Source organism: Pempheris klunzingeri, chromosome 2 (assembly GCF_042242105.1).
Source record: "Pempheris klunzingeri isolate RE-2024b chromosome 2, fPemKlu1.hap1, whole genome shotgun sequence".
NCBI classification, from domain to species: Eukaryota; Metazoa; Chordata; class Actinopteri; order Acropomatiformes; family Pempheridae; genus Pempheris; species Pempheris klunzingeri.
This window is the reverse complement of record NC_092013.1, coordinates 31,139,197-31,161,489: the sequence shown is the minus strand read 5'-3', so window position 1 is coordinate 31,161,489 and position 22,293 is coordinate 31,139,197. Positions and strand designations below refer to the sequence as shown.

Below are 22,293 nucleotides of genomic sequence, written 5' to 3'. Positions count from 1 at the left end.
TTCATCGCTGAAAGATACAAGTTTAATTCCCGGAATCAGCGAGAAGAAGAGTCCATTAGTGAATATATGGCAAGTTTAAGAAAGTTAGCAGCTACTTGCAAATTTGAGGCATTTCTGGATGATGCTCTCAGAGACAGATTTGTGTGCGGTGTCAGGAGCTCAGAGCTTCGCGACCGCATGCTAAATGCCGCCCATGTGAAAGACCTGACGTTGGCAGGGGCTTATGAGATGGGTCTGGGCCATGAAGTGACCAAACAAAATGCACAGCAGTGGTCACAGAAGTCGTTCAAAGCTAACGCCATTGCCAAGACGCCAGCGGCAAAAAGATGTGATAAAGGGAAGCCCTGTTACAGATGCAACGGCAGAGGACACGTGCCAGATCAGTGTCGTTTTAAGGAGGTCGAGTGCCGAGCGTGTAAGAAGAAGGGACACATCGCCAAGGCGTGCAGATCACGACCAGAGGGAGGAAAGGAGACTCCAACCAAATGGACCAGGCGTCTGGATGCCACAAATCAAGCGGATAAAAGCAACCGGGAGAAAGTCCGCAAACAAACGGCGGGAGAGACCAGCCCTCCGGACGGGCTGCCTGAGGATGTCGCTTCACAGCAGATGGAGCCTATTGCCTCGTCGGGCGAGCGGGAACAACCTGAAGTCGGGACATCAACATCTGAACTAGCACCGGGCTTTGCCACAGAGTACCGGGCGGGTAATGTTAGAGATGTTGAACTGTTTTCTGTAGAGACAGAAGGTGAGGACTCTGTTTCTAGAAATGATGCAGACATTGAAAAACCCTATTATGTGTATGTAAGGGTAAATGAAAAACGGTTGAAAATGGAAGTAGACACAGGAGCAGCCGTGTCTGTCATATCAGAAAGACTTTACAAACGCAGGTTTAGGAAGGTTAAACTCATGCCTACCAATTGTGTATTAAGAACTTACAGTGCACAGTTACTTCAGCTAAAAGGGAACATTACTGTGCAAGTAAAGTGTAATGGAAACACTCACAGGCTTAACCTACTAGTGGTCAAAGGTAATGGTCCAGCTTTATTGGGAAGAGACTGGATCCGAAAGCTAAACCTGGATTGGTCTTTTGTACACAGAGTAGCACCTGAGAGTTGGGAGACTTTATGTGACAGATACCCAGAGGTGTTTCAACCCAGTCTAGGGAAGGTGATAGGGATCAAAGCTAAACTCCATGTAGTGGAAGGAGCTATTCCAAAGTTCTGTAAACCACGCTCTGTGCCTTATGCACTCAGGGAGGCAGTTGAAGCACAGTTAAAGAAATTGGAGTCTGATGGCGTTATCACACCTGTTAATTACAGTGAATGGGCTGCACCAACTGTAAACATCCCTAAGATGGATCAGACAGTAAGGATCTGTGGGGACTATAAAGTCTCTATAAATCCATGGCTTGAGGTAGATCAGTACCCCATACCAAAACCACAGGATTTGTTCACAAAACTAGCAGGAGGTGAGAAATTCACTAAACTGGATTTGTCACAAGCTTATCAACAAGTCGAGTTAGATGAGAGTTCTAAACAGTACTTGACCCTAAACACCCATAAAGGGCTATACCAAGTAAACAGACTTCCTTATGGTGTGGCCTGTGCCCCTGCCATATTTCAGAAGTTGATGGATCAAGTTCTGCAGGGCATGGATGGTGTCATCTGCTATTTAGATGACATACTAATCACAGGACAAGACAGGGAAACACACATGAGACACTTGGAAAAAGTGTTGGAAAGATTGAAACGCCACAATCTCAGGGTTAACCGAGAAAAATGTGCCTTTTTCCAACATAGTGTGACATATTTGGGACATGTCATTGATGCAGATGGAATTCACCCTATGCAGAATAAGTGTGATGCTATTGCAAAGGCAGCAATTCCCACTAATACAACTGAACTTAAGTCTTTCCTCTCGCTGTTGAGCTATTATGGAAAGTTCATTCCACATCTTTCTACCCTGATAGCACCTATGACCGGGTTACTGCAGAAAGATGCCAAATGGGAGTGGTCAGTCTCATGCCAGAAGGCATTTGAAGAGGCTAAGAAACAGCTACTTTCTAATCAAGTCCTGGTACATTACAATCCGGACCTGCCACTCATGCTAGCTTGTGATGCCTCACCAGTAGGAGTAGGTGCAGTGATCTCACACAAGATGCCAGATGGAAGTGAAAAACCGGTAGCTTTTGCTTCACGGATGCTTACCAAAGCTGAGAAAAACTACGCTCAGATTGAAAAAGAAGCGTTAGGCCTTGTTTTTGGTGTGGTTAAATTTCATGAGTATTTGTTTGGTCGTAAGTTTACACTGATAACGGACCACAAACCACTCCTGAAGATATTAGGTCCAAAAACAGGGGTACCTCCGTTAGCTGCAGCTAGGATGCAGAGGTGGTCTCTGATCTTAGCTGCTTACACCTATGAGATCCAGTACAAACCATCTGGGCAGCATGGGAATGCCGATGCATTATCGAGATTACCAATATCAGATGACAGGTTTCCAAAACCAAACCCAGTGTTCAGAGTGTCTTACTTAGACAGTCTGCCCTTAATGGCAAAAGATGTTGCGCAAGAAACTGAGTTAGACCCTGTACTAGCTAAAGTGAAGCACTATGTTTTGTCGGGATGGCCAAAATATGTTCCAGATGGGGCGTTGCAACCATATGTGAAACGAAAGTTTGACCTCACAGTCGAAGATGGTTGTGTGCACTGGGGTTTCCGTGTGGTCATTCCAGAAAAGCTACAAAACAGGTTATTATCAGAGCTACATGACAGTCATTGGGGGATGGTAAAGATGAAATCTCTCGCCAGAAGCTTATTTTGGTGGCCTACACTTGATGAGGACATTGAAAGCGAGGTAAATATGTGTGGCATTTGTAAACAGCAGCGTAGTCTGCCTTCCAAAGCACCTGTGCATGCGTGGAAATCCGCTTCAAGTCCATGGGAGAGAATACACCTTGATTTTGCAGAAAACAAGCAACAAATGTTTCTTGTAGTCATGGATGCATATGCTCGCTGGCCTGAAATAATAAATATGCACACCACTACAGCCAGCAAAACTATTGAAGTTCTGAGAAATCTGTTTGCAGCATATGGGTTGCCTAAAGAGGTGGTGACAGACAATGGACCTCAATTTACTTCCGGTGAATTTGAGACATTTCTTAAGATGAATGCTGTTAAACACATTAAAACTCCAAGTTATCATCCTGCTTCAAACGGATTGGCTGAAAGATTGGTCCAAAACTTCAAAAGGTCTTTGGCCAAGAACAGAGCAGTTGGTGGCATGACATTGCAGCACTGTATTGCTAATTTCTTGTTTAGTTACAGGAATATGCCACATACAGCTACCAAGCAAACACCGGCAGCACTGTTTTTAAACAGACAGGTCCGTACAAGGCTGTCGCTGGTTAAACCGGAAGTATCTCAATCTACCCAAACAGAGAGTTTGTCTACCTTGTCAGGCTGTAAGAAGACGCTCAGATCTTTCTCTGTAGGTCAGGCAGTGCTGGTAAGAAACTATAGGGGAGGAGAGAAGTGGTTGGATGGTGAGATAGCTGAGGTTTTGGGTCCTGTAACGTATTTAGTGTCTGTAAATGGAACATGTGTGAAAAGACATGTAAATCAGATGCTGGATGCAAAGAGAAGGAAGGTGTTGCCTGAACAGACTGTGACTAACACTGAAGGAGACTGGGATTACCACATTGATCCTAGTGTTGATACACCGGACACTAATGTCTGTGAGCAGACATCTGAGGATCACCCGAGCTCAGTGGAGCCTGATCGAGCTATGAATGAACCTTCACTTTCAGGAGGCATGGAGCGGCCTAAAAGAAATGTGCGCCCACCTAAACGGTTGGACCTGTAACAGACTGTTCGAGGAGGCCTAACATCTCACATTATGGACATGCACCAAATTGTGTAAGAATGTGGTTATCCATAAGATGTTCTTTGTTTTTTTTTTTCAGCAGGGTGAAAATTGTAAAAAAAAAAAATGTTATGTCTAAGCTACAGGGGAGGAGCTGTGGTGTTTAAAAGAAACACACAGTAAAGAATACTGTGAAAAAGGCATTGATGTACAGTGATGCCTCCCCTGTTCTCAGTATCTTATGTTGTAGCGTGTTTAGGTCTATAGGGGGCGCTTAGAACCGAAACACACAGTGTAAGACAGCCCAGAGTGAGGGTGTGTCAGCTAGGAGCTGGCCCGGGCAGTCGTGTTCTGTTTCCTGCCGCATGCTAATAAAGCAGCACCTGCTGTTAGCTTCGCCTCTGTCGTGTTTTCACCTAAAGGACGTATCCAACACTGTTTGTGGACACAACAAAAACTGCCTGGTCGCTCTCTCACAGGCTAAATGAAAGTTGGCTCCATCCACACTGAACTACAGACTTCATCTGTGCTCCTCCTGACCAGCAGCTCCAGGAAAGCGTCACTGTGGTATAATGTACCGGAGTCTTCCTCAACTCAAAATCTATTTGTTTTCTAATTATATACATTTTCACATCAGTACTTTGTATTATATTTAAATACATTTAATGAGCGAGGATTTGTAATGTGTATCTAGATACTTTTTGACGTATTTGTTCCCACGTCTTTGCCTTTTATACACAGTTTAGTCAGAACTGGAGGAAGTACTCAGGTCCTTCACTGAAGTAAAAGTACTAATACCATACAGTAAAAATGCTCTGTTAGCAGTAACAGTGCTTCTAGCACACAGTAAAAATACTGTGGTCCAGTAAAGTATTATTACCACTCCGTGAATATAGTCTGCTACAATAACAGTACTAATATGATGCCGTAAAAATACTGTGAAAGTACCAATAACACTCCGTGAAAATACTGTGTGTTAAATTAGAATTTTCGTATCATAAAATGTCTTAGACCTGCTCAAGAATAGTGACTCTCCCTCATTGTGAGAGTGGACAGATAAAGACGGGACGTGCAGGTCACCCTGACCTACACAGAATAGTGTCTCCTCTATTGTTTTGAGAAGCAGATAGATAAAGATAGAATGTATCAGACTGTCCTTGATTGTAGGAACCAAAAGCGCTTGTGTTGTGCAAAACATATTCTAAAAGTTATGACTATAGATACACGCCTACGCAAACAACACCCACAATTGGTAGAGTATCATAGCATCACTTCAGGGTCGTGCTACCTGTGACGCACGAACCCCAACGGCCAATTAGACACAGTTACGTACGGTACTCTGTCCAAGAACACTTTAAAAGCAGACGTCTAACTGAGTTCTGGGCTCACTGACTGAGATCCACGAGGCCTCTGTCACTGTGAGCCCAGCGCTGCATGTACTTTACCTGTGACCTGAACAAACTGCTTTTGAGACCGACAGAATTCTCCGGCTAAATTCTTGGGCTGTCAATACAAGGATCGGGTCTAACAATTTGTGTTAGACCCGACTCTCACAATGAAGGAGAGTCACTATTCTTGAGCAGGTCTAAGACATGTTATGGTAACACTAAAATTCTAATTTAACATTTCCCCATTTTGACATGATTTTATCATGGCAGCGAGTAGTCTAGCAGGGCCCCAATCTGCAAACAACCAACCGCATCAGAGTGCAGCACAATTACATGGGAGATTTGTCGGTATCCCCCTTTTGATACACCTTTATTATATCAACATATAAGATGTAGGAAAAGCAGTGCAAATTAGTGTGACCTATATGTGGGCAAATATGTGTAAGCTGTTCTTCATTGCAGTTATTAGCAGCAAGCGATTCTTCATTGCACAGTGCATGTGGAAATTTGTAAACAAAGTGATTAAACCATGTATCTAGGCAGCGAGTATAACCTTTCTTCCAGGAGAAAACATCTTTGTACCGGGAACAGAACCTCTTTCCCAGGAGTGTATAACCCTCAAATCTCAAGTGGGAACAACACTATGAAAAGCACAATAAGCAACAATATCTATCAGTATCACGCCTCTAAGTGTGTGGATAGCTATATATGGGTGTGTATTAAACCTTAGCAGTCTAGGGTGTGTGCAGATATGTTCATGGATACAAATAACAGTCTTCTTTCCCAAGGGCGGGATCCTCTTCAGCCTCATCATCTCTGGGCTCAGAGAGAGAGACCAGTGGAAGAGCATCTCTGGGTCAGTAGTAGGGTCTGGGTCAGGTGTAGAGGTTCTTAAGTCAGTCCGAATCGCAGTCTATTATGTCTTTTGGGCCTTGTGTCGGCACAGTGAGTCTTATGGATCCAGTTACTCAGTTTGTTGTCTGTCAGCCACACCTTTACACAGTGTGAGGTAGCCTCTGCTACCTTGTAGGGTCCCTACCAATGGGGTGGGGACCAATTGAGCTTGTTGACCTTTCTCAAGGTCCAGTCTCCAGTATCTCAACGGGAGATACTATTCATCAGGCTTGTCCTGGCATCACCTGTGGTGGCATCACCTATTGTGGCATCACCTGCCGTAGCATCGGGTGCTACCTGGAAAATAGAGAATGTCCTTTTCTTTAGATTTGGGAGACAGCCCTCAGTGGTCATCTACCCAGTGAGTTGTCTTTTATTGGATCAAATTGACTGTGCTTGGACAATGATTTTCTTTCCCTCACATGAGGCTATGTGATTTCGTACTTTACATGTGACCATACATCATTTCAATGCAATTTTGTTGTATTCAGCTTGATTTAAATTTTAGCGGTTGGAGGAACAACATTATTCAGACAACTTTGGTTTAAATGTAGCCAATGTGCAGAAATTCTATCTCATAAAAGGTTTGTGCTTACCCTTATCTCAGGCGCGCCTTGTAGTTGTCTGAAAAAGTTTTCTCTCCAACCCCTCCGGGGGTCCTCAACGGGACGCCGTCTCAGAGTCTGCCAATCCGGGTCATGGCACCAAATTGTTAGACCCCAATCCTTGTATTGACAGCCCAAGAATTTAGCCGAAGAATTCGGTTGGTCTCAGAAGCAATTTATTCAGGTCACAGGTAAAGTACGTGCAGCGTTGGGCTCGTGACAGAGCTCTCGGAGGAGCAGCTCAGTCAGAGGAGCCCCAAACTGAGTTAAATGTCTGTTTTTAAGGTGTTCTTGGACAGAGTCGTGGCCGTTGGGGTTCGTGCGTCACAAGTAGCATTATAATATTCGAACAGTTGTGGATGTTGTTTGCGTAGGCGTGTATCTATAGTCATAACTTTAGAATATGCTTTGCACAACACAAGCACTTTTGGTTCTGGCTTATCGGTTGGAGTGAGTGTTGTATCTTGTTTTTGTTCTGGACATTCTCAAAACAAGAGGAGAGAGACAGTACCTACAGTACAGTAAAGTACTACTAGCACACAGTAAAATACTGTGGTCCAGTAAAGTATTATTACCACTCCGTGAATATACTCTGCTACAATAACAGTACTAATATGATGCAGTAAAAATACTATGAAAGTACCAATAACACTCCGTGAAAATACTGTGTACCTACAGTAAAGTACTACTAGCACACAGTAAAATGCCTGTTGGCATTTCACTCTGTGAACAAGATAAAGCTGCAACAAAGAGCTGGAACAAACGGATACAGAACATATTTCTGTATGTCTGACACTGTCAGACAGTGTGGAATAAAACGATTTTCCTACTCTTAAAACTGCTAAAGAGGAAATGAAAAGTGAAAACTGGATATTAAACAAGAACCCAGCTTTATCCAACCCAGCAATATTTGTGTCATTGAGCATCAGGCACAAAAACTACAGGAGAATTCAGTATTTGTGTTAACGCATCATTGTCCATCGACCATTTAGCAGTCCAAATCAATGGAAACATATCTCCAAATATCTCCACACTGGTTTCCTTGTTTAAAGCTACTGTACATGTAACATGATTAATGCCACATTCAAAGCAGCTGTTCCTTTTCCTTGTTGAAGAGAGACAGCAGCATAATCACACACAAGAGGACACATGCAGAACGCGCACAGGCCATCAGAGTAAGGAACATCATGCAGTGACCTTTAAATATAAATTCAGCTGAATACAGGGTCTCTGCTGTCACTGCAGCACAGGCTGAAACACATCTTGGCTCCATTAGCTTTTGTGCAACCGTGTATGATGGCATCTGTAAAGCATTAGCGTTAGTATTAGCAACGTTTGAAAAATGCATTTGCTCTTTGGGCGGTGCAATACGGAGATAATGAAGCCGGTGTTGCCACACATGCAAGGGCTGATTGTTGTGACAGCTCCCACTCAGGCCTGTTACCACGTCCCAAAGTGCATGGCAACTGCAGCAAAGCAAAAGGAGATGTGAAGGGGCTGAAGTAGAGCCCCTGAATGAATAATAACTCAGTCTACAGCCTGAAAAGCCACCATCACCACCCCTCAGATCCATCTTCCGTTGAAGCTCCCATTTTAAAAAGCTTCACCATCATCTTAACTGTGGTCAAATTCCTGATAATTGTGATGTCTTTTGATTGAGAAAAACACATCTTTCTCAGTGAACGTCTGTTTTTTCTTGGTGCTGCCTGTTGGAAAGCAGCATGCACTGTCCTCTAGAATCAATTTGCTTCATGAGTGTCCTTCACTTTGAAGCACCACCGCTTAATGCTCTCCACATGACAGAGCTGCGTGTTCTTGAAATCTTGGGAGCACAATGCAGGCAGGAAAGCTCAAGTGCAAACACTCATTCCAGACACTAATGTCACACACATTTGAGATTTGAGACTTTAAAAATAACTAGAACAGATTTTTCATCCACATGCTACACAGGCTTCTATCGTTCTCTTTAACCAGCTTCTGTGATGCATCAGCCAGATGCTAATTACCACACCACGCACGGAGACAACATCTAACAACAGAGAGCTGTACAGGCACTTTGTGGGGTTGATTTTCAGTTCACAGTTAAAGCTGTTTGTCAACCTTCAAAGCCACCTTTGGTGAAGGAAGGACAAAGGTGGGGAGAACAAAGAGATGAAGACAGATGGACTGAGGCTGTCTGCAGCCGGACCGCACACACCCATTCTTTCAGTGAGGGCAGAAGGAAATGTCTGGTTGTCTGCATATCTCAGCTCTGGTTTTTATGAGGGTGAAGGTGTTTTCTCGCATTATGAATCATCCTTTTCAAAGCAGCCACAGGATGTAATGAATATGCAGAATGTAGCATGTATATCATGTTTCATCTGTGAGTGAGCTTTCTGTTTGACATGCTGTCTGAGTGAAGTCACCAAGGCCTCAGAGAGGCGGCTGCTCTGCACTTCTGAATGTGTCATCTTCACCGAAGCATACTGAGGGATATCTGGCCAGAGCTGACTCAGCGTTTATTAACAATTAACAACGGCTTTCTGTGTAGGAATGTTTCTATTGCAGCTCATTATCAGCTTCAGAGCAAGATCAGACTCTCTGTGATCTCCTGACCTCTTCATGTTTGAAGTTTTTCTCTGATTCCAGCAGGTGATTCAGCTCCATGGACAGCTCACATACAGGCCTCACCTGTGGCAGGTTGACCAGCAGAGCTGGAGACAGTGAAAGCTGAACTCAGTGCAAATGTATCGCGGTTACACAATGTTTAAATCTAGATTGTTATACAAACTCTTCCTCACCACCCTTCATCAGGGACCAGTGTTACCTATTTCTTCCTCAGTACCTGTGAGCTATGAGCAGGCTTTTTCTGAGGAGCCCTGAAACATGGTGGGACACTGTACTCACACCATCATGTGTTCACTCCCATCAGTGCTCCCTTGTTTGATTCTGCCAGTCAGTACTGTGTGTTTATTATCTTCTGTCCTGTCTGTTGGGCTCTTTTTATGTCTCCTCAATCCTCTTTTTGAAGTTAGTCACGAAACAAAACTACAAAATGATCTTAAGGAGAGAATAAAACATCTTTGACTCAGCTGTGCATCTCTGTTAACTTAACGTGCAGTAAACATGTGGCTTATCAGTCATTTCCTCACAGGATGACACATGTCCAGGCCAAGCTTTAGATAACATAACCGCACATTTTATGCTCTGTGTGTGCCTGCCTTTCCAGTTAACTTTAATCTGTCAGGGACTGTTTAAACCAAAAGTTTTTGCTCTCATGACTGCCCGCTGCAATCACATGGAAGGTTAATTTTATTGCAACTAGAGGCAAGTGAGGAGAACCATCAATGAAATTATCCCGTGGAATACCTTGTTTCAAGGCAGATAACAAATACAGAGGATCTCCCAGTGGAGTGTTAAATATTAGCATTTCCATTCGCCCACTCTGCAGCACTGAGACGTCTCCTCAGCCCCGCTGTGGAGTGGAAAAAACTATAAATAGAGAGAAACAAACAAATGGTTCTCATTTTCAGATAGTGTCAAGAGGAAGAGGAGGAGAGAGGGTGGTGTTAGAGGTGGGTGTGAAAATGATTGTGGGCCAGACCCGGGCGAAGCAGGGCCCGATGTGACATGAGCCTCCAGGAGGTCAAGCTGTCAGGACAACTGGCAGACAGCTGAGAGAGAGCCAAGAGACGCAGGTGGGAGGAGGCAGGAGCAACCGGACACACTGGCTGGTAGGCTGGCTGTTTGACTGGCTGGCTGGCTCCCAGCTCTCATTTAGTGTGAGACATTGTGTGGCAGGAAGACAAGGCCATCAACAGCCACATTTAGCTGCATTTGTGACGGTAACAAATGGTGTGATTTATTTTGTATTTTTAGCCCACAGTTAAATGCTTGTATTTCGTCCTGCAGGCTGGAAGAACAAACCTTTTACAAAGCATGCTCCTGAGGCTGAATTCTTTCATAAATCATATGGTGCCTGGAGATGGTGATCTCTTAATCTGATGCCCAGCTCTGCCTCCCTCATCCTTCCTTCAGCAAGGCGAGCTCTCCTCCAGGGCTTATTCAACTGTGTGCTTTTCTGCTTAGCATAGATTACACCTTTGATATCATTTTCAGAGGACAGATGAGTGAGTGAGACAGAGCACAGACAGACAACAGGGTTCAGTAGAGGATGTTTGGACACCTAGAGGATCTAGGGACCACTAAAGGATGTAGGGACCAGCAAAGGATGCAGGAACCAGTAATGGATGTAGGATGCAGTAAAAGATGCAGTAAAGGATGCAGGGACCAGTAAAGGATGCAGGGACAAGTAAAAGATGTAGGGTCCAGTAAGGGGTGGAGGGACCAGTAAAGGATGCAGGGACCAGTAAAGGATGGAGGAACCAGCAAAGGATGGAGGGACCTGTAAAAGATGTAGGGACCAGTAAAGGATGCAGGGACCAGTAAAGGATGCAGGAACCTGTAAATGATGCAGGGACCAGTAAAGGATGTAGGGACCAGTAAAGGATGCAGGGACCAGTAAAGGATGCAGGAACCTGTAAATGATGCAGGGACCAGTAAAGGATGTAGGGACCAGTAAAGGATGCAGGGACCAGTAAAGGATGCAGGGACCTGTAAATGATGCAGGGACCAGTAAAGGATGCAGGGACCAGTAAAGGATGCAGGGACCTGTAAATGATGCAGGGACCTGTAAAGGATGCAGGGACCTGTAAAGGATGCAGGGACCTGTAAATGATGCAGGGACCAGTAAAGGATGCAGGGACCAGTAAAGGATGCAGGGACCAGTAAAGGATGCATACAGGATACAGGCTCAATAATGGTCCCATCCATTAAAAAGGAACAAAACGTTTATTTTGTTTTTATTCTTGAGTACAAACAAGAACAAACACTTTTCATCTGACTTCTCAGTGTTTGTGTGAGCCTCTAAATTGGTTCAGATTTTGTTACATTTACAAGCAAAGTACATTCTGGTCAGTCTGTACATATTTTTCTCCTTTAAAGGCTCTGCACACTCACACAGCTGCTGGCAGATGCTCTGCCTGGTGAGACCTGTGGGCAGCTGGACTGTGCGTCTCTCACAGTATCACCAGAGCTCGATTTGTCTAATTAGTGACTGAAAAAAAACTCCACGATTCATCATCAGCACACCACAGCGATGCCCACTTTGGGTGAAAAAGGAAAATGTTGTAGCAGAAGGCAGTTGGTAACTATCAATATCTATTTTGCAGTGATTCATGAACACTCAGGATGATCATGCCCTCCCCCTCTGACCTCCTCTGTATGAACACAAACTAGTGGTGTGACTTCCACTGATCAACAGTCTGCAGTCCGTCCACCTCTTTGCAGCAGCTCGGTGACGTCTTAAGGTGGAAAAGGTCAAAGGGAGGCGGTGAGCTCAGTCAGTCAGCTGATTCTCTCTACTCTAACTGTGGTTGCCGGGCAGATTTGGTAGCTTCGTGGTTAGACAGCCTGATCACTTTCTCACCTGTTCTTTTCTTGTCCTGTTCTGTTTTTTTGCCTCCATAACCTCCCTTGTAGAAGCCTCCCCCCATGTTACAGGTTTGAAGGTGTTTCATTACTCAGTCACTTCCCTCACCAGCGTCACTCACACATCCCAGCAGTAAGACATGCATATGAAGCCTTCCAAACCAGCTGCAAATACTATTTCAGACTTGTAGATAGCAGAGGGGGGGGGGGAAACAGAGTCAAATATGCCCCCACAAGCTGAAGAAGATCTTACTGTATGTGCTGGAGGACTGTGGGCTTTGGAATATGAATAAGCAAACACATAGTAAGAGGGTTTCTCTGTCCTCTGTCAGCTGTGTGTGACAACCACAGAGGAACAATCCTCCATCTGCAGGAGTCTCCCATCTCATCACAGCAGAATGCACAGCCTTTGCACCACCGAAGAAATGAATTTACACAACAACATGCACAAGAACACTGTCTTTAAATATTAATAGCATCTGCCTAGTAACCACACATGAGCTCTCCAGGGGATGCTCCACTGCTGAGGACCTCAGAGCAGCAAAGACACATCAAGCTGGACATAAAGGTCAGCTCTCTCAAACCAATGGAGTTATGGAGGTGGAGAATGTAGAAAAGCTCTGAAATTCATACATTCACACACGGAGCCCAAAGACAGATGAGGTACCAGTAAAGGATGTACCAGTATGGAATGTAGGGACCAGTAAAGGATATAAGGACCAGTAAAGGATGTAGGGACCAGTAAAGGATATACCAGTAAAGATTGTAGGGACCAGTAACGGATATAAGGACCAGTAAAGGATGTAAGGACCAGTAAAGAATGTAGGGACCAGTGAAAAAATGTAGGGACCAGTAAAGGATGTAGGGACCAGTAAAGGATTTACCAGTAAAGAATGCAGGGACCAGTAAATAATGTAGGGACCAGTAAAAGATGTAGGAACCTGTAAAGAATATACCAGTATAGAATGAAGGGACCAGTAAAGGATGTAGGGGCCAGTAAATGATATACCAGTAAAGAATGAAGGGACCAGTAAAGGATATACCAGTAAAGAATGAAGGGACCAGTAAAGGATGTACAGACCAGTAAAGGGTATAAGGACCAGTAAAAGATGTAGGGACCAGTAAAGGATGTACCAGTAAAGAATGCAGGGACCAGTAAAGGATGTACCAGTAAAGAATGCAGGGACCAGTAAAGAATGCAGGAACCAGTAAAGGATGTACTGACCAGTAAAGGATAGAAGGACCAGTAAAAGATGTAGGGACCAGTAAAGGATATACCAGTAAAGGATGTAGGGACCAGTAAAGGATCAAAATCAAATCAACTTTATTGGCCAAGTTTGAATAGGCAAACAAGGAATTTGACTCGGTGAAGCTTGACTCTCTGTACAGTGAGGAAGTAAAGTAGAAATAAACTACATACAATAAACTATAAACAGTAGGAAAAGAATACAGGACAGTATAAACAATATAAACAAAATATAACTCTTTAACAACAACAGTATGTACAATAGAGGTAGGTGCAGTGCAGAAATTGCAGTGCAAAATGTTACAAATGTGCAGGGGTGTGGAACTATTGCACAGTGGATCCTGAGACTCTGAGGCTAGTGCGAGTTCATCAGGGTGACGGCCTGGGGGAAGAAACTGTCTCTGTGTCTGGTGGTTTTGGTGTACAGTGATCTGTAGCGCCTACCAGACGGGAGGAGTTTGAAGAGTTTGTGTGCGGGGTGTGAGGGGTCTGCAGAGATGTTACCTGCCCTCCTCCTGACCCTGGACACCCGGGGGGGGGGGTGCGTGCGTCTCAACAGCGGCGGACAGACGGGGGGCGCCACTCAGGGATGCGCTCTAGGCGACCGCCTATATGGCCTATGCCTAGAGCCGGCCCTGCCTGTCCTGCTTGGTGGCCGATCCAAACCAGACAGTGATGGAGGTGCAGAGAACAGACTGGATGATGGCGGAGTAGAAGATGATCAGCAGCTCCTGTGGCAGGTTAAACTTCCTGAGCTGACGCAGGAAGTACAACCTCTGTTGGGCCTTTTTCCGGACAGAGTCTATGTGCTGAGTCCACTTCAGGTCCCGGGAAATTGTGGATCCCAGAAACTTGAAGGAGTCCGCAGTAGACACTGTGCTGTTGAGGATGGTGAGGGGGGCAGGTGTCGGGGCATTTCTCCTGAAGTACACTGTCATCTCCACAGTCTTGAGCGGGTTCAGCTCCAGGTGGTTCTGACTGCACCAGTGGACCAGCTGTTCCACCTCCTGTCTGTATGCTGACTCATCACCGTCCTGGATCAGACCGATTACCGTGGTGTTGTCAGCATACTTCAGGAGTTTCACAGAAGAGTTCCCTGAGGTGTAGTTGTTGGTGTAGAGGGAGAAGAGCAGTGGGGAGAGGACGCAGCCCTGGGGGGTGCCAGTGCTGATGGTCCGGGTGCTGGAAGTGGTGCTCCCCAGCCTCACCTGCTGCCTCCTGTCAGTCAAAAAGCTGGTGATCCACTGACAGGTGGAGGTGGGCACAGTGAGCTGGGTGAGTTTTCGGTGGAGGATTTCAGGGACGACGGTGTTAAACGCCAAGCTGAAGTCCACAAACAGGATCCTTGTGTACGTCCCTGGGGAGTTGAGGTGATGCAGGATGAAGTGCAGTCCCACGTTGACTGCATCATCTGCCGACCTGTTTGCCCGATAGGCAAACTGCAGGGGGTCCAGCAGGGGGCCTGTGATGTCCTTCAACACCAGTCTCTCAAAGGATTTCATGACCACAGATGTCAGGGCGACGGGCCTGTAGTCATTTAATCCTGTGATGGAGGGCTTCTTGGGGACCAGGATGATTGTGGAGCGTTTGAAGCATGAGGGTAGTTCACACAACTCCAGTGACCGTTTGAAGATCTGTGTGAAGGTGGGGGCCAGCTGTTCAGCGCAGACTCTCAGGCAGGAGGGGGACACACTGTCTGGTCCTGGAGCCTTCCTGATCTTTTGTCTCTGGAAGAGCCGGCGCACATCCTCTTCACAGATCCTCAGTGCAGGCGGGGGGTCTGATGGGGGGCGTGTGGGGGTTGCAGGTTGTCCAATTGTGTGGTTGGGAGGTGTCAATTGCTTGTCAAACCTACAGTAGAAGCTGTTGAGGTCGTCAGCCAGTCTGAGGTTTCCTTCAGGGTGGGGGGATGGTCTCCTGTAGCTGGTGATGTGCTGCAGGCTTCTCCAAGCTGACGCAGGGTCGTTGGCTGAGAGGCTGTTTTTTAGTCCCTTTCTGGCCTGCTTGAACAGGACCTGATCCCTACTTCTATAGGCCTCCTCCTTGGTCTGACGCAGCTTCCTGAGGTTAGGTGTGAACCAAGGTTTATTGTTGTTGTATGTGCAGATGGTTTTGGTCTGCACACACACGTCCTCACAAAAGCTGATGTAGGACGTCACAGTGTCTGTAAGTTCGTTGAGGTCAGTTGCTGCAGCTTCAAAGACACTCCAATCAGAGCAGTCAAAGCAGGCCTGTAACTTCAGCTTTGACTCCTCTGTCCACTTCCTCATGGTCCTTACCACTGGTTTAGAAGTTTTTAATTTCTGCCTGTAGGTCGGGATGAGATGAAGCAGACAGTGGTCGGAGAGTCCTAAGGCTGCATGGGGGACAGAGCGATAAGCATCCTTTAGCACAGTGTAGCAGTGGTCCAGAGTGTGAGCCTCTCTGGTGGGACACTTAATGTGCTGCCTGTACTTTGGGAGCTCATGGGTGAGGTTTGCTCTGTTGAAATCCCCCAGAATGATGAGCAGGGAGTCTGGGTGTTTTTTCTCCACTTCTGTTATCTGGTAGGCAAGCTGTTGTAATGCCTCTGTTACACAGGCCTGAGGTGGGATGTAGACACCGACCAGGACAAACGAGGAGAACTCCCGCGGTGAATAAAATGGTTTACAGTTCGTAAATAAAGTCTCAAGGTGAGGGCTACATGACTTGGACAGCACTGTGACGTCTCTACACCAACTTTCATTGATGTAGAAGCAGATTCCACCTCCCTTCGTTTTCCCCGAGAGCACCATGCTGCGGTCTGCTCGGAACACCTTTAACTCCCACATTAAACAGATTTCTAGAACTGCCTTTTTCCATCTACATAATATTGCCAAAATCAGGCCCATCATATCCACTGATGATGCAGAAAAATTGGTCCATGCATTTGTCACTTCTAGGTTGGACTATTGTAACTCATTATTATCAGGCTGCCCCAATAAGTCATTAAAGACTCTCCAGCTGGTCCAGAACGCTGCTGCTCGTGCTCTGATGAGAACTAAAAGAAGAGACCACATTTCTCCTATACTGGCTTCTCTTCACTGGCTTCCAGTAAAATCTAGAATAGAGTTTAAAATCCTTCTCCTCACCTACAAGGCTCTTAAGGGTCAGGCCCCATCATATCTTAAAGAGCTTATAGTACCGTACTACCCCACTAGAGCACTGCGCTCCCAGAATGCAGGTCTACTGGTGGTTCCCAAAGTCTCCAAAAGTAGTTCAGGAGGCAGAGCCTTCAGCTATCAGGCTCCTCTCCTGTGGAACCTCCTTCCAGTTTGGGTTCGGGGGGCAGACACCCTCTCTACATTTAAGAGTAGACTAAAAACCTTCCTTTTTGACAAAGCATATATTTAAGGGCTGGATCAGGCCTTAGACCAGCCCCTAGTTATGCTGCTATAGGCTCAGACTGCCGGGGGACTCCTATGGTGCACTGAGCTCCTCTATTCTCTCTCCTCCTCTTCCTCTCCATCGTTATGTCTCATGTCAGTCAAATGTCTGCCTCTAACTTGCTACCTTCCCCGGAGCCTTTCTGTGCTTTCTCATCTCTCAGGTTCCTGTGGATCCTGTGGATCCTAGTCCTGGCCCTGCTGATGTGGTTCTCTGGTTTCTGTGGGTCCTGGTCCCGGTCCCGCTGATGTGGTTCTCTGGTTCCTGTGGATCCTGGTCCTGGTTCTGCTGATGTGGTTCCCTGGTTCCTATGGATCCTGGTCCTGGCCCCGCTGATGTGGTTCTCCATCAGCCTATGGATCTGCGTTTGTCCAAGGCTACAGCCTGTCCGTCCTTGGGAGCTGGATCTCTCCTTCACTGTGGTGCTCCCGGAGGTTTCTCTTTTCCCACTGGGCTTTTTGAGTTTTTCCTTCCCGAAGAAGGAGGGTCATAAAGGGCAGGTGATGCCTCGGACTGATCCATCGGACTGATCCATTGGCCTCATCGACTGCTGGACTCTTTATTAGATTGTTTGCTCGCTTACACTTGTTTATTTCAGTGAACTTTGTAAAGCACTATGAGACACTCTGTTGTGATATTGGGCTATACAAAGAAATTGAATTGAATTGAATTGAACACCTGGTATCCTGGCAGCTGGAGTGCGGCGTCCGGGATGTGTTCACTGAGCCAGGTTTCAGTGAAGCACAGGGCGGCGGATCTGCTGCAGTCCGTGTTTTTGGAGTTGAGGAGCAGCAGTTCGTCTATCTTATTTGCCAGGGAGCGGACGTTCGCCAGATGTATAGCGGCAGAGTGCGTAATCCTCGTTGCCTCAATTTGACGAGCACTCCTGCGCGTTTACCCTGTCTGCGTCTCCGGCAAATCCCATAGAGAGCCGGTGCACCTCCGACCAAAATCTCTGCAAAACTGTCCGTGTCAGTGAAAACTGGAGGAAAAGTTCCGGTAGTGGACTTTCCAATGTTTAAAAGTTCCTCCCTGGTGAAAGTGACCAGAGAATGGGAGCAGAAAGGACCAGTAAAGGATAGAAGGACCAGTAAAAGATGTAGGGACCAGTAAAGGATATACCAGTAAAGAATGAAGGGACCAGTAAAGGATATAAGGACCAGTAAAAGATGTAGGGACCAGTAAAGAATATACCAGTAAAGGATGTACAGACCAGTAAAGGATAGAAGGACCAGTAAAAGATGTAGGGACCAGTAAAGGATGTACCAGTAAAGAATGCAGGGACCAGTAAAGGATGTACCAGTAAAGACTGCAGGGATCAATAAAGAATGAAGGGACCAGTAAAGGATATAAGGACCAGTAAAAGATGAAGGGACCAGTTAAAGATATAAGGACCAGTAAAAGATGTAGGGACCAGTAAAGGATAGAAGGACCAGAGAACCAGAGACCCACAGCAGCAGGATCAGGATCCACAGGAACCAGAGAACCACAGCAGGAGAACCAGGACCAGGATCCACAGGAACCAGAGAACCACAGCAGGAGAACCAGGACCAGGATCCACAGGAACCTGAGAACCACAGCAGGAGAACCAGGACCAGGATCCACAGGAACCTGAGAACCACAGCAGGAGAACCAGGACCAGGATCCACAGGAACCTGAGAACCACAGCAGGAGAACCTGGACCAGGATCCACAGGAACCTGAGAGATGAGAAAAGCACAGAAAGGCTCCAGGAAGATACCAAGTTAGTAACAGACATTAAAGAGATATGAAGCATCAGGATGGAGAGGAAGAGGAGGAGAGAGGAGCCCAGTGCATCATGGGAGTCCCCCGGCAGTCTGAGCCTATAGCAGCATAACTAGGGGCTGGTCCAAGGCCTGATCCAGCCCTGAACTATAGGCTTCATCACTAAGGAAGGTTTTTAGTCTACTCTTAAATGTAGAGAGGGTGTCTGCCCCCCGAACCCAGACTGGAAGGAGGTTCCACAGGAGAGGAGCCTGATAGCTGAAAGCTCTGGCTCCATCACTACTTTAGAGGACTTTAGGAACCACCAGTAGGCCTGCAGTCTGGGAGCACAGTGCTCTAGTGGGGTAGTACGGTACTATGAGCTCTTTAAGAGATGATGGAGCCTGAACATTAAGAGCTTTGGAGGTGAGGAGAAGGATTTTAAACTCTGTTCTAGATTTTACTGGAAGCCAGTGAAGAGAAGCCAGTACAGGAGGAATGCGGTCTCTTCTCTTAGTTCTCGTTAGTACCCGAGCAGCAGCGTTCTGGACCAGCTGGAGAGTCTTTAAGGACTTATTGGAGCAGCCTGATAATAAGGAACAGAAATAATCCAACCTAGAAGTGACAAATGCATGGACTAATTTTTCTGCATCATCTCCAGACAGGATGGACCTGATTTTAGCAATATTATGTAGATGGAAAAAGGCAGTTCTAGAAATCTGTTTAATGTGGGAGTTAAAGGACAAATCCTGATCAAATAAGACTCCCAGATTCCTCACAGTGGAGCTGGAGGCCAGAGTGATGCCATCCAGAGTAGTTATGTTGTTAAAAAGGTGTCTCTAAGATGTTTGGGGCCAAGCACAATAACTTTTTCGAGTTTAGCAGCAGAAAATTGCTGCTCATACAGGACGTTATGTCCTTAAGGCAGACTGATTGGATTCATCTGGGTTTATTGATAAGTATAAATGGGTATAGTCTCTAGTCGCTCTAGCCTAGTAGACTAGTAGCTCTAGTCTGGACTAACACTAGTTTGGACTAACTTTGGTCTGGACTAACACTAGTCTGAACTAATAGTCTGGACTAGCTCTGGTCTGGACTAACTCTGTACAGAATGATTAACAGAGGACGGGCTGGGTTGTCACTGCTGGGAAGTCCATCAGTTTTAATTTTACCTGCTGATCTGACTGTCACTGAAGTTATGGGGGTTGATCTGTGGAGCTGACTAGAGGGGGCTGTGAGGTGCCACATAGGTGAACTACATTTGGACAAACTGTGGCGTCAGCGAAGGGAAGTAAATACTGGAATGACCCACCAATTTCAATAAGGGAGTGTACCACACATGTACCACTTCCATCCTAAACAACGGCTCCAGGTACATCAGACCTGCGATCACTCTTAACCTCACATGTTGGACAATGTATTGTGTCCTTTTTGGACTTGGTATTTTAATAGTCTTACTTGTAATGTTTCTGTTTTTGTTACGTGCCCAGAGACTACAGATATAAATTAGCATTCTTGCTAACTCTGGCATGTTTACATTTTGTATTTTTATATGATACTGATCAAATAAATGAATACACAAACAAATAGATAAAATAAATCCATAAATGAACGTGAATATTTTTACCACATTTAATGAGCAGTCCATCCAATAGTGGAGAAATGTCAACCTCATGATAGCACTAGAGGAGCAGTCAGGGGATCACCAGACTCAGTGGGATTCATCATCTGGAAACCATGAATATCATTATGAACTGTCCTGGAAACCCATCCTATAGTTGTAACAAACAAACAAATAACCAATGGGGCTCTCCATCTCTGTGGGCTAAAACAGTCAAGCTGCCAGGCAGCAGCGTGTGAGAGTCAGCTGTGGTGGAGCTGGGGATTCTGGGTCGGGGACTTTGTGCAGCAGTGACTTGCATTTCTATTATGGTTTTGCATAAATCGTCACTCTGCGACCAACAAGTGGAACTGATGCCATGTAAGGTCTGGCAGGGTTGCCCTTTGAGGCAGAAAAAGAGAGCAGAGAAAGAGGCTTGTTATTTGCATTCTGCAGAGGAGCAGATGGAGCGACTGTAATCCATATGCATGAGGCAGGCGGCTGCCAGCCCACCACCTTGACCCTTACTATGGGAGCGTGACCTTGGACTCAATGGAAGAGAATGGGACCGGTCGGAGCTGTGGCGTTCAGGCTGTATTCCAGCTGGGAAAAGCGATGGTGGTGGAGACTGTGGAGGAATGCCTCCCTGCTCTCCAACACCTGCCTCGAGGTCACATGCAACTCATGTTAGCGAATGATGGATGGAGGGGAGGAGACACACAGACATCACACAGACGCCTCAGTATCAGAGGCAGGCGCCTTGAGGGAAGTGCAGCCCTCAGAGAGGGATGGAGGGTAGAAACTAACTACAACCATCAGTTCTCTAACACGTGTTGGGGAGAGACGACAAAGAGAGAGTGAAGTTCATCCTGTAACTACAGATTTGTTCAGATGTGTGCTCCGTGCACTCAGTGCCCACATTTACTAAAACCAAGAACAAAGGTGCAACACTTCCCATCATCTGGTTCCCTCTTGACGTGCCGACAGAAGCTGAGGCAATAAAATACCGTTAACCTTTACATTGCTCCAGGGAACAGAAAAACAATCCCAGTGAAAAATGCAACAGAAATGACTGCAATCCATAATTTAAATGAACTTTCCACTGGGCTGTCTCTGCCTTGTTTGGTCCTCTCTGTAGAAACAGATTTCTCTGATGGTGATGGGAATTTAATTTCCAATCTACAAAGGTGCTTCTGCCTCAGAATGCCAATGGAGGTGACCTTTTTATAAAAAAAGATGGAGGCACAGCTGTAATGACAGAGCGGACCACTGAGTGATGTGTGAAAACACGACTAATAGACATCCGCTTAATGTGTTGATAAGACAACAGCAACATTCATCCAGCTCTACCGCTGCTCATCTGACCGAGGAAAACTGGAACAGAAACTCATTTTGACAATCTCACATGAAACCTTGTGATGAAACCACTGAAAACCAGAAGTATGACTGAATGTACCCAAACGAATAAAAGCTAAAGGATGGTTCGACAGACTGGCAAACGGACAAATGAACTCATTACTGCTTTAATGCACCGGGACGTCACTAGAAATATTTAGTTGCATCTAATGTTCATGGAAGAACTGTTTGTGTGGTCCAGCCCATTTTCATTCAGTGCTGCGTACATTTGAACTTAAATACTGACATCCTGATGAGGTAAAGTAGAGAGCTGAAGCCGTCTCTAATTGTCCTGAGCTGAAGTGAAAGAAAGAGACAGTAAGGCCTGCGTCCATGAGGATTATTGGACTTATTCTACCTATAGTTCTCTACAAGTGTGCGCTGATTAATGAGGACCTGCAGCTCACCTCGGTCACAATCACATGGGATAGAAGCTCCAGTCCTGATTCATTCATACCTTTAACTTTATTTAACTGCTGCAGTATATCACTTCTTTGACTGCACCATATCTGTCAGTGCTGCCAGACCCCCACTACACCTTAGGCAATGTAACCGAGAGCTTCCCATGTGGACGGAGGGAGTATTTCTGCTCAGACATTCGTGTACGTGCTTCCGTCTGTGGGGCGAAGCTGGCTGGAAAACCAGAGCAGGGGCGACTTCACCACAGCCACAGTGGGGGGAGAGTACGGAGAGAGCTGGA

At 45.9% G+C, this 22,293-nt stretch overlaps 1 protein-coding gene across 2 annotated transcripts in view; it reads right to left on the bottom strand.

The window, feature by feature from the left end:
* Positions 1–22,293, bottom strand: part of lrrn1 (leucine rich repeat neuronal 1) — a 48,304-nt gene that overhangs the window by 14,070 nt on the left and 11,941 nt on the right. The window contains exon 1 of one of the 2 annotated variants that reach the window (XM_070847952.1): positions 10,338–10,354. The exons of the other annotated variant lie outside the window; for it this stretch is intronic. The gene's annotated coding sequence lies outside the window, so the exon portion shown is untranslated. Of the gene's footprint in view, positions 1–10,337; positions 10,355–22,293 lie in introns of those variants that run through there. 2 annotated transcript variants of the gene reach the window in all.